Source organism: Cyanistes caeruleus, chromosome 3 (assembly GCF_971803275.1).
Source record: "Cyanistes caeruleus chromosome 3, bCyaCae1.hap1.1, whole genome shotgun sequence".
Lineage (NCBI taxonomy): Eukaryota > Metazoa > Chordata > Aves > Passeriformes > Paridae > Cyanistes > Cyanistes caeruleus.
Window position 1 is genome coordinate 41,938,680 of NC_141703.1, and position 19,228 is coordinate 41,957,907.

The 19,228-nt window shown below is 38.0% G+C and overlaps 1 protein-coding gene and 1 long non-coding RNA gene across 3 annotated transcripts in view; both read right to left on the minus strand.

Moving 5' to 3' along the window:
• The window catches only part of GPC6 (glypican 6), a 709,793-nt gene that overhangs the window by 680,014 nt on the left and 10,551 nt on the right, over positions 1-19,228 (minus strand). The window lies entirely within an intron of this gene.
• LOC147654110 (uncharacterized) lies at positions 6,738-14,450 on the minus strand. Its single transcript, XR_015284465.1, has 4 exons — positions 14,180-14,450; positions 8,864-8,966; positions 7,423-7,785; positions 6,738-6,840 (listed from the first exon to the last, which is right to left on the minus strand). It is a non-coding gene; the product is annotated as an uncharacterized LOC147654110 (long non-coding RNA).

The following is a 19,228-nucleotide window of genomic DNA, read 5'->3' on the forward strand; positions in this document are numbered from 1 at the left end:
AAATTGGTAATTTCGTTACTAAAGAAGATCCATCCTCCACAGTTAACTTGCTTTCAGTAATGGTCAGTGAAGCACTGCACCTGCGTCCCTTAAAGAACTCTGGGAAAGAGCCAGCTTTGATCCTATAGCAAAACCTCTGCTGGTTTCAAGAACCAGCAAGGAACTCTGGCTGCCTGCTAAGACAACTGTAAGGGACCAGCATCAGAGAAAGAGGCAGAGAAGATTTCTCTGTAAAAAAGTTTTGTTAGAAGAAGGAAGGAAAGAATGAGGAGTTTCTCAGATATATTTCCCACCTCAAAAAAAAGGGGTTTTAACTATTTATTTCCCCAGCCTGATGAGTGAGGTCCTTCCTAATGTGTCTGATCTATGGCCAGAAGCATCCCAGGCGGAAACACTATCTTTTGACTATGTATATATCACAGAAACATAGGAATGGGTTGGGTTGGAAGGAACTTTAAAGACCATTTAGTTCCAACCCCTCCTGCCATGGGCTGAGACATCTTCCACAAGACCAAATTGTTCAAAGCTCCATCCAGCGTGGTCTCGAACACTCCCAGAGATGGTGCTGCCAAACAAGTTGTATTTCTTTTAAAAGAGAACCCATGCAGCACTGGGGGAAAATGCCGGGATCTAACCAAGAAGAAGGAAGATTTAGTCCATGAAACCAATAGCAGCTAACAAAGCAACCTCAAAGTGATGTCCATGTCCACAAAAACAAACTGAAGTTTAGGACATGACATGCACCAGTGATCTGACACCTGGGGGAGGAGGTTAACATGGCTCAGGAAGAAGGATGAAACTCTGATAATGAACACAAAGAATGGAGAATTTATGGGCAACAAGGACATTTGGCAGAACTCCAAAATAAGGAAGAAACTCATCTGAAATCAGCTCCAACTGGGTAAAAGGTAATTCTGGCAGGGGGATCTACAAACACCAACCCACAGACCACTGATCCAGGGAGCCCACCAACCCAAAAGAAGAGAGAAACTGAGCATGTGAACTAATTAGCATGAGAAGTAAGAGAATCACTAACCAACAGAAGATAGAACACAAAGTATCAAGTAAATCTGGAACTTGTATGCAGTGAATACTAATTCCAGTGAACACTAATTCCATTGTTTGCTAACATGTATAAATAATTCAAACTTTTCACAACTGGTGTGCATATTGGGTGGAGCAATCCCCATGTACCTCAGTACTGAATAATGTCAGCTTTCTAACCTAACAGTCTGGTTGGAGAGTCTACTTTCCAGTTTTCAGTGACAACAAGACACCCACAGTTCCTCTAGGCAACCACTTCCAGTGTCTCACTACCCTCAGAGTAAAAGCATTTCTTCCTGATATATGATCTAAATATACCCTTTTTCAGTATAAAGCCACTCCCCTTGCCCTATCATTACATGTCCTTATAAGAAGTCCCTTTAGAGTTTTCCTGGCCCCCTTTTAGGTAATGGAACACTGCTTTAGGGTCTTCCCAGAGCCTTCTCTTCTTCAGGTTGAACAACCTCAATTCACTCAGCCTGTCTGCATAGAAGAGGTATGATTCTGTGATACTATAACACACTTAGATATATAGGTATATGTGGATACATGTATGTGTGTATATATTCATATGCGAAACATAAATATCTGTAAAGATACCTATTCCGCAGTTTCAGTGACCAGTTCAGAGAATTTTAACCTCAGTTATGCGGTTCTTCTGGCTAGGACTAGGGCTAGGATATTTTGGTTCAGGACAAGTGTTTGTACAAGGGCTAGTGATCCCAAAACCCCGTGGATTGGGGGTGCATGTGAAGATGCTGTCCACCAGGGATATCTGGTCCCACTCCATGACCCGTTTTACCCTCAAAAATATGGGGAAAATGAGGGCAACTGTTGCACAGTGCCTGAAGAATGATTTCAGAATTATTTTAGACTATGAACAAGGCATGATGAGCTGTTTTCATGAGCTGGTATTAAAGAAGTTGCTGAGGACTAAGCCGAGGGAAGTCTCTTTGGAAATTAACTGACTGGATTCTGATAAGGTTATATTTACTGGAGGGCAGAAAAGAAGCCCAGGAAAGGAGAGACTGCAGGGGAAGTGTTAATACTGTCAGAAAACAAAAAAAAAGACCCAAAAAAAACCAAGGAGAGGTATTTCCTCCCTAGAGAGAAGGAGTGTTCAGCTTACTATCAGAGAGGGAGAGGGAGAGCACTATCACAGTGCTGAGGAAGGAGGATAAATTTCAGTGCTGGTGCTAGGAGAAAAGATTTAGGGCCACTAAATCACCTAGCAGTGTTCTCTATATATTTGGGATTTAGCATTTATAGCAAAATAAAATAATTTAAAAAATAAAATAGAGGGCTATGTAATGAAGCAAAGCACCAATTATACACTGCTTAACAAGCATCTTGCTCCAAGACTGTTTTTAACTGCCTTAACTAGAGTTCTTCATGGCAAACCTTTCTGGCTTAGGCTAAGACATATCCCTGACTGCTGTACTAGGATACAGGCAAGTCACAGCAATTGCTTTTCAGTAATCTCTGGTAGGCATGGTAGCCTTTTAACTTGCTTGTGCTGCAGTACTGCTGAGAAAGGCTCACCAGATCACCATGATCATTGTTGTAGTACCTACACTAGAGAGACCTAGTGCTGGGTCTCCCTTTTACTACTTTACTATGTTTTATTACATACGTAAGTATTTAAAAAAACCCTGGTAGGTGATGACCAGGTAAAAAGATTAAATCTGTCAAATCTGTCAGAATTACTTTGGGAAATACTCTTTAAAAATACTGGGTCTTATGGCACATAATGATAGTGTTCTTCATTCAGATAATATTGTGGTTAAAAGACTAGGAGGTAGAGGATTGAATTTTGCATCTTTTATGTCCTCATCTTGTGGAACTCATAACTTTTTATCAGCATTTCAGATGTGGCCACATAAAAACACACTGAAAGCAGATTACCATTAATGCTGGCTAGCAAAATCCCCATCTTAGCATACTGCATTATTGAGGTAAGGATGGAAGGTGGAAGTCCAGTGGAAAAAATACCATACATGCAAATCATGTAATAAAAACTTCAACAAAGCAAACACACCACAGTTGGATATCATCATAAAATTCCCCCAGAAACAGAGAAAGCAGTTTCATACATTTGAAAGTTGCATATGTCTTCTAGTGCCAATATTTCATACACTTAAAAAGAATTAGGGTGATGATGGGATATTCAATGGGCCTGCACATACCTGCAAGGTTTTTTTCTAATCAAAGAGGTTAAAGTATGGAAACCTTACGTCACAGAAAATCAAGGAAATTTCCCTTTCTTAGGAAATTACAAGCTTCTCAAGACTGACACAGATTGGTCCCTACAACAAGAGGGCAAAATCAAACAAGTGATACCATGTCTCACTCCCTCAAGTTTTGCCTGGATCAGCGCTTTCACAGCTAAGTTAATTCAATGTTACTAAAATACAAAAGAACTGAGGAAAAAGGAAATTATTTCCAACACTTCAGAACATAAATCTCTGTATTTCTACGCAGCAATTCTAGAATATTCTGATCTGAAGACTTTTGTTGCTGAAGAAAGGAAATCTCCAAGTAAGCACAGTTATATACTTCTACCTTCCATCACACCATGGTCCATAAATCAACAGTGGAGCAATTTTTCACAGTTATGAGCTTGGAAAGATTTATCTTGCTTGGAAAGCAAGTTCCTACTCTAGTATGAAAATTCGAAACAAACTTTCTATATAATACACAATTTCTATTTTCCTCTACCTAGTATGACCAAGAGCAGAACAGTAAATTGCTGGACTGGTAGCCATGTGTTCACTCCCATTGATCTCCAAACAGAAGTCATGACTCCTCTGCCTTAGACTGATAGTGCTGTTACAATAGCTCTGACGCTCACCTGAAAGGAAGAAAGCTATTTGGATTTACTTTGCAAATGAATGTCAAATTAGTTATAGCAAGTATTCACCTGAATTAATAACATGATCCCATGTATTTCTGGTAAAAAAAAAAGCTTCTAGTCTCTAAAAAGATGTTTGTTTGAAGGCTGTGGCCATACTTCTCTAGACCTCCTTACAGTGGTTTCTCTGGAAAGCTCACTCTGCTCTTCATAGGACGGTAAGAACAATGTTCCAAGTTTTTAACTTTTCCAGTTTGAAACAAAAGAAACAACCCTATGACTAAACTTAATATTGGCAATTCTAAGAAAAAAAACCATTTCTTTGAATATGCTTGGAAGACAGGGTAGCAGTTTCATTTACTACTCCTGTGCTAACCCATGTACCTACAAGTTCTTCTCACTCGTCTTCCAAAAACAACGTTTTTGTTTATTTTTCATGGTGATTAGTGCACTGTTCTGGCTTTTCTAAAGAGTTGCATTGCTTATGCCTAACCATGATTAGGATGAGTTCTGCTTCCTGTTTGACATAACTTTCCTCTGAATGAAGAATGAGACCTCTGGTAATGCTCAGTCCCAAAATACTGGTTTCCTAATTCTTCAGACATATGATTCTCTCTCCTGTAATTTGAACTGCACTCCAAACAAGTCTAAAACATGTGAAAATATATAACACAACTAGTTTTGTCACTAAAATCAAGCTCTGTGTCAGAGGAAGGTTGCAGATGTAGGAGAGGTGGCTTTTTAATCTCCCTCAGAATTCAATAAATACTAAAAGAGGCATTCCAGCCTCTGTATCAGATATACCAACAGAAGTTTGCCTAGTGAACCAAATGATCAGAAAACTGTTGGATGCATGATAATAAGTCTCACAAGTTACTACTTCTTTGGAAGAGTAAATGAAGTTTGTATAAGATTGCAATTACAAAAAAAAATTTGCAATTGGTTAGCAAAAAGCAGTTGAATTTCCAAAAGCCTTCTTTCAAATAGTGTACTTAAAAGAGCCTTAGACCTGACTGTTGTGGGAGGAGAGGCAAGAGTGTCTTCTGGCCTGTTAACCAGGAGACAGGAAGCATGTTAGCAATAAAATGGTCAGTATTCACAATGGAGAAGGAAGCATTACCATCAACTTCTCTCAGGTCTTGTGACACTGAACTTTATTATCATCTGAGAAATGAGAACCGTACGTGAAGAGAAAATCTGATACTAAAGAATCAACCAGAACAGGAGTAAATAGAACTGCCTTTGAAGAGCCGTAAGAGGATCTTACAATACTCAATCACCTGGCAAAGAAATTACAGATGAAATTCAAATAGTTACTTACAAAGTACTGCATATTCAGGGCAAGAAAAGACAATCCTAACTGCAGTCATAGACTGCTGTAACTTTCATTAGTATTAACAACCAATTTGAACCCTTTGATTACTCTTCTTCATGCCCAGTAGCTGTTAAAAACAAAATAAAATTTTAGGAATTATTAATCAACAAGAAACAAGACCAAAAGGGAAAAGTATTTACTAGGTAACCTTACAGTGCAAAACATCTGCACAATTTCAACAGGATGGTATAATTAGCAAAGATACAAAGACCACAGTGAGTTAACTTCATCTTTGGAAAGATTAAATAGATTAAGAAACTTGAATTAAAAGAACAAAAAACAGATAGCTTCATATTTTATTTTAGGAATACTGTCTGCTGTATGCATGACTTGGCGTAAATAATCTAGCTCTGATTTAGTTCTGCCTTTTCAGGATATCTCTGCCTATATTCAGTTGTATGTGATTATAGGGATTAAGGATGGAAGCTAAAGGGGAAAAACATATTAGGGTGGTTTTTTTATTTTGTTTCGCTCTGTTCGTTTCTTTGTGTTTTTGCCTCTAGTATGCTCCTTGAAATCTGCTGGGGCAGCAGCTACTACAATTATGTCAGAAGACAGGGGAGGGAGAGGACAGAAGATGAAATTTTTTCAGTATTCAGGGAAAGCACAAATGGAATTAGATGTGGGCAGCACACACATTTTAGAATTATAATTTGAAATTAAGCCTTCAACACGAAAGCTCTGCTTCTGGGAAATCCATCTGAGCTATCAGTTTCTGTGGAGACAGGTAAAATTATGAAGGAGGAGCATCTGCTGCCAGTGAGTGACACCTGCTACTGACAGCACGTTGGCTGGTGCAAGGTCATGGTACTACAGGTAGAAGCTACATTTCATGCTGCAAACTCCACTATAATGAAAAATATTCCTGAGAACACTGAAAACAAAAACTTAGCAAGGCTGAAAAAATAACACAAAAAAGATTCTTAAGCAGACATGAACTGGGAAAAGTGGTAACCAGTAATACAGGAGAGATTTGTAGTAAGTTAAAGGTATTAGGTGAGGGGGATCACAGTAGGGTATGTCTCCTAAACCTTGCCAATTGCTCATCTCATGTAATTCTATCACAGCTATAACCTCTCTAAACAACAAGAAGGAGATAAGCCAGGCTTCCCTCCTTCTTGGGATTTTCAAGGAAGTTCTAAACTTTGCAGTACAATACCAAAGCAACCCTCGGAAACAGAAACAATAATAAACTACTCAATAGTAAACCAAGAGTGTAGTCTACTAAATCGTTCCAAGAGAAACATTTGAAATAAATGAACGCTTTAGCTTTCAACTTTGAAGAACTGTTCTCATTTTCATGGAGTGTTTAAAATAAGTCTGCGTCCCCTATGAACCTGGCACTTGAATACACTTAGAGCAGTACTTCAGCAGCTGCCACTTGATCTGAACAAACTGTGGTTTTCCCCTTTCTGAAAGAGCTCAGACATAAACCAAACATTCATTTTTCAACCATTCCTTGCCTACCTAGTCTTTCTGCTGACACGTCCATTCCACATGCAAACTCTGTGTCCACACTGCCCACAGTGACAAACACTTGCAGCAGAATAGGCTTCATGAAGAAGAGGACCTGTGAGTCAAACCCCAAACCATCATCTTTGTGCACTTACGGACCTGAATATCAAACTCTACACCAAGTGTTTGGGGCTTTTTTCCTGTACTTGTCCTTCTAGGGTTCCTTCTAACCTTGATAGGGCAAGAGTGCCGTAGCGTATCCAGTGGTGCTGGTTTGGGTATCATTTGAAGCACATCCTCCAATCCTATCAGACACCAGTAAAAGTCACAGAACACTTAAGTGTGCCTCTGATCTCACATTTTTCAATGAATGCCAGCATATATCCTGTCCATTTTAACACAGTTCCATTAAGCTGCTACTATATGAATACCAGGAAAATTCATCACAGTACAAAAGGCCCATAAAGGACTTTTTCTAAAATATGTGTTTTGGGCAGAACAAAGACCACAGGGAAACAGATGCAGAGTGAATTTTGTACAAAAAGCTGACATGACAATAAGAAAGTCATAGAACAAGACAATAATAAATTCAGGCACCTGTGCTGTAACTTTTACATGCATCTAAGGAGTCTTGTTTAAAGATCATGAAGAAATTAGGAAAGGAAAGGAAATATTCATACAATAAAATCACACCTACTGTCTTGCATGCATTTGCATCACAATGGTGGGTGGTACTGGTTTAGCCTGAGCAAGACTGGGTAGTGTTCAGCTTGTAGGACAACAGCATTTTCTTCTGCCAAACTTGGAAAGTGCTTAGTGAACGGAGATGAGAGTAGCAGCTAGAGAAAGGATAATCTCCTGAGTATCATGGCAAGAGCATTTCCATGGAGAACTGCTTGGTAGCATTCTTCCTCCTATAAGTTCCTGTATCTCAGCCAGACTTTCACAAGTGATTCTCCATTTACATTAATCACTTTCTGGTGTCCAAAAACAGACACAATAGAGCCTGTTATACAGAAGATCTGCTTGGAGACCGCAGCTAAAGCCAGTTGGTGATACTCTGAAAATACAAAGTGCTAAGTACTTTTAGAACACAAACTGAGTATCTATATCTTTAAAAATTTATTTCTCACATGTAAAAGGAAAGTAATAGCTCAGGACAACTTATGAAAAGAAAATGATTTCATTAAGTTTCTAGATATAATAGTTGTAAGAGAAGAGAATATTTATAGCTTATTTTCAGAACAGAATTTGAATATGATCTAATATAAGACAGAGAAAATAATTAATTGTCTAAGTACAGTAAGTGATCCTGCATGAGGATTTGTGCATGAGTATACTTCTAGGACCATCTTCACTAATAAATAGCCAAACAAAGCTCCTGCAACAACTGTAATTATCTAGATTTTTCATATTTGATGTTACAATTCTAAATTTCTAATAGTACACCAGCATACAGTCTTTTTGCTTTTTCCTTGATCTTGGATCTAGGAATCTTCTTGATCTCTGAGCTAGTATTTTTTGGTGTTTTAAGTAGAAATATATGCTACAAATTATGTGAGAATCAGAAAGTTATAGAAAAGTACGTGACTGAAGTCTGCACCATTCCATACTTGATTTGTTGTGTCCTTGACATGAGAAATGTGTACTCAAAGTATTTTTGAATGAACTGGGAGGTCTGTGTTTTCTGGGAGGGAGAAATAATATCTAATTGACAGTGAAACAAGATTCACCAAACAGCTTTTCAGTGAACATGCAAGGAAACAGGAGTTTATCCTAATAACAATTTAGCTGATTTACTTAGTAGTCCTAGTACAAGATCAAAGCATTTGTTTTGCCCTAGCCTTGTGATTACAAGCAGCTGAATGCAGGTGTGGAGAAGGGTGTGCTTCAAAAAAAAAAAAAGGGTTTTGCCTATTTTCTATTGTTTCAATTTTTTTTGGTAATATTATCATGTCTCTCTAAAACAACAAACATTCTGGATTAGCACAGATGGGGTGCAATCCCCATCACATCCTGCCCAAGGGAGAATAACTCACTGGAGGCGACTGAAGTAAGAAGTGCTGCACAGCTGCTGCCTGCACTGCCTTGCTCTATTTTATGATATAAAGACTATGAACAGTATTTATATCACCTACCTTCAGACAGCTGATATAAGCTTTCAGTGCCTCAAATTTAGGCACCTTCCTGCAGCAGAGTGATTCTGCCTGCCTCGGCTGAGGACCCAGACACACCCTGTAGCTAAAAGAGAGAAAGCTTTGAAGAAATTCATGCTTGCACCTACAGAAGCAAGCAGAGCAGTTCAATAGAAGCAACTCCTTCGGGTAATGCATGGCTGATGAGAAACTGACATCCACACTATACTTATTAAAGGGTTTGGATTTATTTTGATCTGGGACTAGGAGTTTGATTACCTGGAAATGACTGGAGCACATTGTTTGGTTACCCCCACAAACGTCCGTCTTGTGCTCTCCAAGACCACTTCAAAATGTGAATCCAAGCACAGCAAGTAGAGACAATGGGGAGCTTTACTTCAAAAGCACGTTCCTAATTCATACTGAAATGCTAATTCAGGTATGTTCCCTGAATGCTTCCAGGGAATGATGTAGAATATCTTATTTAGAAGTCTTCCCTTCTCCATTTATTACAAACAACTACAACATTTAAAAAAAAAAAAAGACAAATATTATCTATTTTCTTGTCATGTACTCTAACAAGAAAAAAATAAAACATAAAGGCCATAGGAATATTTTAAAGGGAAACTACAGGGTATCCATACACCAGAATACCAGGCTCATAAACCTGATTAAGCAGATGCCTAAATCCAGCTGGATTCAAAGTGCCAAACATTTCTTTTTGGGTGATGAACATACAAGGAGAATAGCACTCCTCTCTCATGGCTACCAAGGTGAAGTTTCTGCCCCAAAACAGCCAATACAACTGCTTGGGGCAGGGGAGCTGTTTTTTAATAGGCTTTTTACAGAGGCCTTAGGGTTCTTAAGAAGACACTGCCTCAAACTGCTCTCTAAGATTTTAGCATCCTAATCCTTAAAAAAATCCTTCTAGGAAATTTTGGAGGTCTGCATATTCATAATTTCTGTATAAGTGTATTATTGGATTTGCATGAAATAAAACACTTGCAATATAGCCTTCACTTCTGAGTAGAACACCTTTCATTTCACTTGTTTTTCTGTTTGCTAAAATCACACACCATATTCTGAAACCCTCTGATGTCACATATATAGCAAAAAAATATGGTTTCACAAATGACAGCAAATTAACAGGTTTGCTTTAATCACCTCTAAATAGGTAGACAGATAGAGGGATAGACAGATAAACAAATATACACCTCACAAATAAGATACAGACTTCTATCTTTCATTAATCAATTCCAAGTTTCTCAAGTATTTGGGCATCTTAATACCTTAAGAAGGCATAAAAAAATTCCCTAAACTATCCTAAAATGGAAGGATCTTGGTGCCTGGTTCTTTGTTCTTTCTCACATAGTCACATTCTTTTCTTAGCTAGAACATACATTGTGAATCAAAACCTTTAAAATTATCTGTTCATTATGGGATCATGAAGAATTTATATTTCATGATTCCAGTGCTTGAGAAATGTACTTGATTGAGAGTGACTAATTATGAAAATCAAAGCAACAGCAGGGAATATTTATTGAAGGAACTAATGACAACTATGAAGTTCAAACACTAGGAATACTGTCAGAAATACTCCAACAAGCACTTGTGCCTGATGAAATTTTGAAAGCAAATAAAATTCTACAGAATTCATGTGCAAAAAAATGCAAAAAAAAAAAAAAAAGATTAAAGACTCACATCTGAAAAGAAGCTACCACATGACATTTCCTTCACCTTCACTTCCCTCCACAGGCTGCTGCACATTGTTATGGAGCACCTCTTTTCCCTCACTCTGCTCTTTATCTCCCATTTGCTTTCCTTTTGATCCTATTGCCAATGGGCTTTCAAGTACATTTCGTTTTGGATCCATCCCTTTTACTTGTCCCTAGATCATACAAAAAGACAAAGTAATCTCTGGTTTTATCAAACCAACATCTCAGTCCCAATACACAGACTTCTCTCTCCTGGTTTTTTATCCAGCTCTGGTTCTGTTTAAAGTAAAGCTTTTTCTACCAGTATCTGTCCATGAATTATAGTGTAAGAAATAAGTTTTAAGCAACAGCCATCACAATACCTGGTTCATTAAGTGTATTTGTTTCACTTATGTCCAGAATCTGCATCACTGGTAACTACCAGCTTTCTGTAAAGAATAAGTGGATTCTTCATTTTTAAAAAACTATTTCCTTGCTCTACATCATGATGCCAAAGAAAAAAACTCCAGGCTGTTCTGCCTACCTAAGTTATTAAAACAGATGTATCTTGACCATGTGGGGTTTTTATATCAGGATTATAAAGGCAAATTAGTCACGTGGCAAGGAGTACCATCACTATTTACATACCGGATCATGAACAATTTATATTTCACAATTTCAGTCCTTGAGTCCTTACCACTGTTTAATGGTAACCCCAAAATAAAACATAAGAATAATTCTGCTGATAGAGTACTTTTCACGTCAGGTTATAGTCACAATATGCTACCATGTTAAATTTTATTTTATTTACACTGCTAAAAAACCTGTTTTGGTGTTCCTTCCCTAATTTTTGATTTATTCACTGCTACTAAAAGCACAGTTAACATAAAAAATACCAGCAAACAAAGTTTGTGCCTGTTGGCTATGTGCAGGCCAGTAAAGGAGATTAAAGCAGCAATAACTATATCAGTTAGCCCTGTGGTGCCACAAACTATTTGCTCCCTCAGTCCTGACTTAGACTGAAGTTGCATTTACCTCTGGTGTTCCACACTTTTAGGTAGCAGCAACTTATTCCATGCATTACTCTGAAACTGTACCATTTTTTAAATTATCTTTCAAATTAAAAAAACTTTTTTCTCAAAGCCTGTGCATCTGTTTAAATCAAATCAAAACAAAACAAACAAATTAAAAAGAAACCAAATCTTTGACAATTTCATATTAATTTTGTATTTGGATTTCATTATGGTGATTCCTTTTCAATAAGATCAAAAAGCTACTAGCAATGCTAAATGTCTCTTAAATGTCTCTAAACTTTGTGGAGTAATTATGAAATAATGACATTAAAATTTCCATGCTAATGAAAAAAATTAATTTTCCACTCCCCAAATACAGTATCACACTTTTCATCTTAAGAGTCAACATCATGGTCAATGGCAGATAAGCAGTGCTTTGCTTGGAGCTAGCTTATATTTGCTTCAGTTTTGTTATGCTGCAGTCTAGAAGATTGTCATTTTTCATTCCTGTATTCTGCTGTGGATTTTGACTTTTCTGACTACAGCAGAATGGCAAAGCAATACTTTTCAGCACATCCTGCCACTTCTATCTTGCGGCTGCTTTCCTCTTGTTTTGTCCTTTGCCTGTATTCTTCCCAAAGTGTTGATGATTGAGAAGCAAAAATACATCTGTACTGCTGTTTGCTATTAATATTTCTCCCTCCTACAAAAGTGAGGAAGAAAAAATGCAAAAAACCCTCTCATTCCTAACATCTGTATTTGAAGTCATGTCCTATACCCAAATCCAAACCAATCCAATACCTTATTGTACTCCACACAGTATTAAATTACTCCATAACACAACAGGTGCTATTACTCAATGTAAATCAGGTCAGGTGGGGCATCCTGACCCACCTGGACCACACCACAACATTTGTAGGTGGGCTGCAAGGCACTGGTGCCTGAAGTGCAGCCACCTGCACTCGAGGTGCCAGGGAAGCTCATTACAGTAATGACTCATAGGAAGGACATGGATTTGCTGGAGCATGTCCAGAGGACAGCCATGAAAATAATCACAGGGCTGGAGCACCTCTCCTATGAAAACAGGCTGAGGGAGTTGGGGTTGTTCAGTCTGAAGAAGAGAAGCTTTCATGGAAAACTTAAAGCAGTTTTCCAGTACCTAAAGAGGATCTATAGAAAAGCTGAAGAGGGACTTCTTACGAGGACATGTAGCAACAGGATAAAGGGGGAATAGCTTTAAACCGAAATATCTCATCTAATCTGGCATTAGGAAGACATTCTTCATTGTGAGGGTGGTGAGACACTGGAACAGGTCACCCAGAGAAGCTGCGACTGCCCCATCCCTCAAACTGTTCAAGGCCAGTTCAGTCTGGGCTCTGAGCAACCTGGTCTACTGGAAGGTATCCCAGCAGGAACTGGCTGGAACTAGACGGTTTTTATGGTGCCTTCAAACACAAAAAATTCCATGATTTTTTCAATTACATCACAGCAGAGTGAGGGGACCACTGTGAAGCTGCTGCCATCTCCTACCTGAAGCCCTCACAGAGATGCCCCATCTGCTGGCTCACAAAGGATGCCTCTGCAGCTCTTGTGAGTGTATGGGAATTTTAGCAGAAAACTCCAGGGGCCTCCACTGTGGCAGGAACATGGATGGACAGCTAGTGGTTTTCCCTTTTTAAATAGAAACTCCACCGGGTTTAACTTCCACAGTCTAAGAATAAAATACTAATTACAGATGGGCTGTAAAATCAGAGTTTGTAAACAAGTTTCTGATATTGTCCAAATTTAAGCAAAATTGCTGCATTAACACACGCAAAAATTACAAAAGATTACTTTTGTTGTTATGTCTTTTGTTCCAGCAGCCAAACTGCTAAGCTCAGCCCGTGTTTCTTTATTTTTACATAACTTTGCAGAAGCAAACTTGTGTGCCTCATGCTTTTGTTCCCCACTGCTTTGTTCCTTCTCAAAGACTGAACTGACTGGACTCCCCTCCATATCCCCAGGAGTTTCTTACATATGGTTTAACTTTCAAGAAAATGATCTTCCAAAATAAATAGTTCAGGAAATAAAATTCAGGGCAAAGAAAGAAGTCCTGACCCTTCCAAAATCCAACAGTTTGACAGGCTTTGGTCAGAAAGTGCTCCAAGAAAAAGCTGACAGAAAATTCACTGAAAAGAGGGTAAATCTAAATACAAGAAGACCATACTAAAGGATCTCTTCTTTTGAGTAACTGGCAGATAAAACTACAGCCTGAAGTTGCAGAAGCACAATACTAAGAGCAATTTTAAAAAAGCAAGAGGGGAAGGGAGAGGAGTGGGGGCAAGGCCAGGACATGGAGATACACAAAAAAAAACAGCAAAAAGATCAAGCAACTGGGAAAATAGTAACATGGAGTGAAGCTGTTGGAAGTTTACTGACAAGTTATCTTTATAATAAAGGCAACATAAGTTAAATACTAATTCCTGGCAAGGACAAAAAAACCAATAAAGGTGGAATAATTCTAGTAACCTACTGAGTAAAAACTAAAGGACACTGAGTCAGCTACTCATGAGTGCCCAAGGAGAATGATTTCTTGATGATATTGTTGTATCTGTGTCATGGGGTGGCTTTACCTTTAAGGTAGTTTTGAGAGCTAAGGATGTTGAGGCTGCTGGTGGCTGATGGGAGTCCTTTCTCCTGACCAATTATCAAGCATTTCTAAGAATTGACAGCAGTTCTGTCAATTAAAAAGTGAATTCAACTTGTGAACACCCCCTTAAGAAGTACAGTCAGAGCTCTCTTGTCCTCTTTTGTTTCCGGCTTTTGAGAAGGTAACAAGGCCCTGTCGTATCCTCTTCTTCCCCCCCCCCCTCATCTCCCTCAGCCGATAAGGCCGCAGAGGATGAAGGGGGGGGCGGGGGAGGAAAAGAAAGCAGAGCTGCTCAGTTACTGCTGCTGCTGGACTCAAACCTGATACCATGAACTCTTGCAGCTTTTCTAAAGCTTTTAATTCTTTTACTACCTGGATAAAACGTACAGATTACTCCTTTTCTCAGAAAGACAGAGAAAGAGAGAGACAATCAACATGAGGAAGACATCATAGAACCACCAAAAACAGTGAGGGAAAGAGTTAAGTTTTAAATAGGAGAGAGAGAATAAGAAGATGCTTGACAGCTGAAATATCTTTCTGTTAAAGCTATGGAGATGGACAATAGTAGTTTAAAAAGACTCCTTTAATTCATGATAAGAGTATTGGGAGGAATAAAGTATTCAAAGTGTGGATTTTGAGCAAAAGAGAGAGTACTTGTGATACTGTGAGTTGCAGGAATTGAGTAGAGTGAAGATTTTGAAGCTTTTGGGGGGGGCAAAGAGAAAGCTGTTTTCCAGGAAGGCTCACAGAGACAGATGAAGAGGACTTCCACATTTGAATAACTCATCCTTAAAATAGCATCCCTAGACTCATGGCCCATACACACCTCAGAGTGATGTGAAATGGGAGGAGTGAACTCTGATGACAGATTTCCGGGCAGCTGGCATTAGAGAAATAGAAAACTATAACAAAAATAGTTTTCTTGTGAGAAACTCCATAGATTGGCAGAAAGAGACTTCTGTTTCTCTGCAAAGACTGATGAAAAGACGCTAGCAAGAATTGAGACTGTTTTTGACCACCAAAGTTCTAAAGTTTATTTTTTGTTTGTCTCTATGTTTTCATGTGTACAAAGAAATGGTCAAGTAGTGAGAGATAAAAGAGTTTTCTGGAAGTTTATTCTGGTGTTCTTATTCTTGTAGTTTGTTAATAAACTTTGTCTTTATTCCTTTTAAGTTTTAAGCCTGTTTTGCTCTTGTTCTAATCCATATCTCACAGCAAGAAATAAGTAATTTTTAGTTACTGGTTTAAAACCACGACAATCTGAAACAAAAAAAGAAGTCAAAGAAAGAAACTTTCCCCCCAGCATGCTGCACAAATGGAACAGGATTTGTGTATGTGAATGGAATTGTGTACAGAGATAATGGAGTGCTGACAGGATGGGTGCAGAGGCAAGAGCATTTTGAGACTGAATAAAGCTTTCTGAGAGGGGCTAAAGAGGGGCTATGGAGATGCTGAAAATCCAGGGCATGTTCAGGGAAGGACCAAAGGAAAAGAAAGGCAAGACACTAAGGGGAGGGACTTTCTGAAAGACATCACACCAGACTGCTGCAGTTTAGTCTCTAAGAAACACAGTAAAATAAGTGATAAAAGTATCACGCTCACTTTTGAGTTCAGTACTAACAAAGCCCCTATAAAATGACTACAAAATTCTTAGAAAGAGAGTTTTGATCCTGGTTTTATTTCTGGGATTGATGGCAACAAGGAGACAATTTATACTGAAAGTGAAAGCAAAAAACCAATCTCAGAAAGCTTTGTAAATCCACTCATCAGCATTCCACCAAATATCCACCTCCTCTGTCACGGTTATGTCTATGTATCTGCACAAGAAATGTTTCTTTAGTTCCTACATCTTCTTACATCTGAGTTCTGCAGCAAGCTGAATGTCAATATGCCCCAATTTTCCCAGCCCACTCCGCATCTTCCTTTCTCTCAGTATCAAATGTATTATTAGTTCTATGTCTTTTATTGCTTTTCTCATTTTGTTGTTACACATCTCCTCTGAAAATTGCTATGTAAGTCTTGAATGAATATAATATCCTGAATTAATATAATGTCATAAATGAATGAGAATATAATGGTGTTAATCACAAAGGAAAGCTGTTCTCATTTATTTTAACTGTTCCCTGAAATAATCTTGCCAAAATGCTTTTGGTCTTGTTAAAGTTTCATTTTAAGTACTTACTTCAGTTTGTATTTATATACTACTTAAAATGATGTTTGTGTTGTTTTTCACCTGAGAAGACATTTGAAAAGGAATAACTCACTCGTGAGGGTCACCAGGGTATAATCAATATATTCATCACGTTATGTATATGGAATTCATCAGAACTTAATTTCCTTAAACTTCATGATATTTGGAACACCTCTTGCATTTTTGATGAGCAGCCCAATTAAAAAATAATGAACCTGTTTTTTTCTTATACTGACTCATTATCTTGGTGGTTTCCAACAGCAACCTAGAGCTCAGTTTTATATCAAATTATTTTGTGCCTGTTGGCCAGCAATACCTTTGCAACCTTCTAAGGTGCTTCAAAACTCAAACAATTTCCTCAGGAGAAAGTTTTAATGTGTTACTATTCCCAGTACCAAGTTTATATCTAGGCTCATAAAGAAACTAAAACTTAAAGTGGAAACAGACAGAACCCATGGGATGTTCAGGATCTCTTTCTTGTACCTTAACCTTAGTGAAGCACCTTAGAACAGCTTCATCTTCAGCAGATACACCAAGATTTCTGTTGCTGCCTCTCCATGAGATATTTTTTTTGTTTTTACAGTATTACTCTTAAAATACTATTATTCTTAAAAAGCATATATTTATAGAACACAGAATGTTAAACCCCTTATCAGGGTATATAAGGAACTGTTCTGCACCACCACCCACTCCCACTAACAGGAAAATAAAAACATCTTCCAAAAATGTTTTGTGCACAAGTTTGAGGAATGATCAAGCCATTTTTGGAACTACAGCCTATCCAAAACTCACCTTCAACAATAATCATGTGCACTTTCAATAGTTAACACTGATGTGCTAAAGAAAAGGCACAAAACAGAACATCCTCTCTGTCTCAATGAACACCGAATCATAGAATCATGGAATTATTTGGGTTGGAAAGGACCTTGAAAATTTTCTAGTTCCAAGTCCCCTGCCATGGGTAGGGACACTTTTCACTAAACCAGGTTCTTCAAAGTCCCATACAGCCTGGCCATGAACACTTCCAGGGATGGAGCATATGTAACTCTCCTGGGCAACATTTTTCAGTGCCTCACCACCTTCACAGTAAGGAATTTCTTCCTACTATCTAGTCTAAATCTATCCACGTTCACCTTAAAGCCACTGCCCCTTGTCTTATCACTGCATGCATATTATAAAAGGTCACTCTCCACCCTCCCATTATTTCCTGTTATTATGCAATACTATTTATGCACAGTGGAATTGCTTCAAAAAGAGATCACATGCATCCCTCCAAGAAAGGGCCTTGAAGATGCTGTCCCAAAAGGTGGAGGGAGGACTCAACTCTCTCACTCATCAGCAAGCATCACACACAGGGTTTTTTTCCTACATCACATTCACTGGCTGATTACTCAATTGTTCTGACTAATTTCCATCATGCATTGTATCCTGTAGCCTTAAGAACCTGTATGAAAAATTACCCTGCAAGGCAGGAAGCTGCCTAAAATAAGAGACTGTATCGGTAAAAACAGTGATGGCTTAACTCTTTCTGGAAGCTGTAAGTATTTCAGCAATGACAAGTAACTTTTAAAAAACTGAATTATCTGTTATTTTTTCTTATTTTGAAATGGGGATGTATGTATGTGTCTGCGTAGCATAAACAAGAAATTTTATGGACAGAATCGAAAAGAATGACTTAGAAGAGAGAAGTTCCCCGTAAGGAACTGAGAAAATGCTCAGAATATATAATATATCTTGCCTTTGCAAATTAACTCCTCACTGTTGAAAGACATGCCTGCAGCTCACTTGTAAAATTAGATCAACCAAGACACTTCTACCACAAAAATTTGTTTGAATATTTTCTTCCTGTGATATCTAATGCAACTTGGTAAGTTCCTTTGCTCCAAAGGGTTCCAATGATTAGCACTTGCAGATCGCAGCAGGGTGAAATAAAAATGAGACAAATATTTGTGGAATAAATATTGGTAATGTTTACAAATTTGCCTTTCATATGAGCGTGTCAAAAATACAAATATGTATTAATCAGAAAACGTGGCTGCTAGCTGTTAGTATCAACTTCCCAAAATGCTTATTGTTGAAAATTTTAAACAGCTCATCTCATATTTGCCCATTTCAACTAATTAAGATTTTGCCTCCGTGTCTTCATACTGGATTAACATAAAGGTACAGAAACCTTAAGAACCATTTTGAGATGTTTTATTTTGCTGCATCAGTTCTTTTATTATGACTCATCTGAACAGTCACCGGATGCAACAGGTTGATCAGCTCTGAACATCAGGCAAGCCACAGAATGGAACAAAAAGATGAACACTTAGGTAACAGCCATTAAAATGATGATGATCCTAATTTTCCAATGCCATTACTATTTCTAGAAAGGTTTATTGTCTGTGCTGTACAATAAATGTAATAATGATGGTGAAAGGACTATAAAAAATAACCTAAAAGATTATAAATCAATAGCAAAGTGAAACACATGATCCTTTAACCCCAGCTGAGGTTTATGGACTCAGATATCAGATTTGTTTGGCATTACAGAATAAAATCTGGATGAATCCATTCTAATGTGTAGTTTGCTTCATCTTGAGTTAGCATTTTGCTCTTCTTGCAGTTGAAAAGGACAGAGAACTTCGGTAGCATTTCCTCTCTGGTCAAAACCAGATTTAGCTGGAGGCCCATTAGGTGTGGAGGTAATGGTAGTGACCATCCCGTCATTGCAAAAAATGGAATTACTCTAGAATACTCAAAGAAGAAAAAAAAAAAATAAAGCAATGACAGGAAAACAATGCAACTATTAAAAATACAATTGGACCTCACTTATAATCCAAATTTTTAATCCACTCG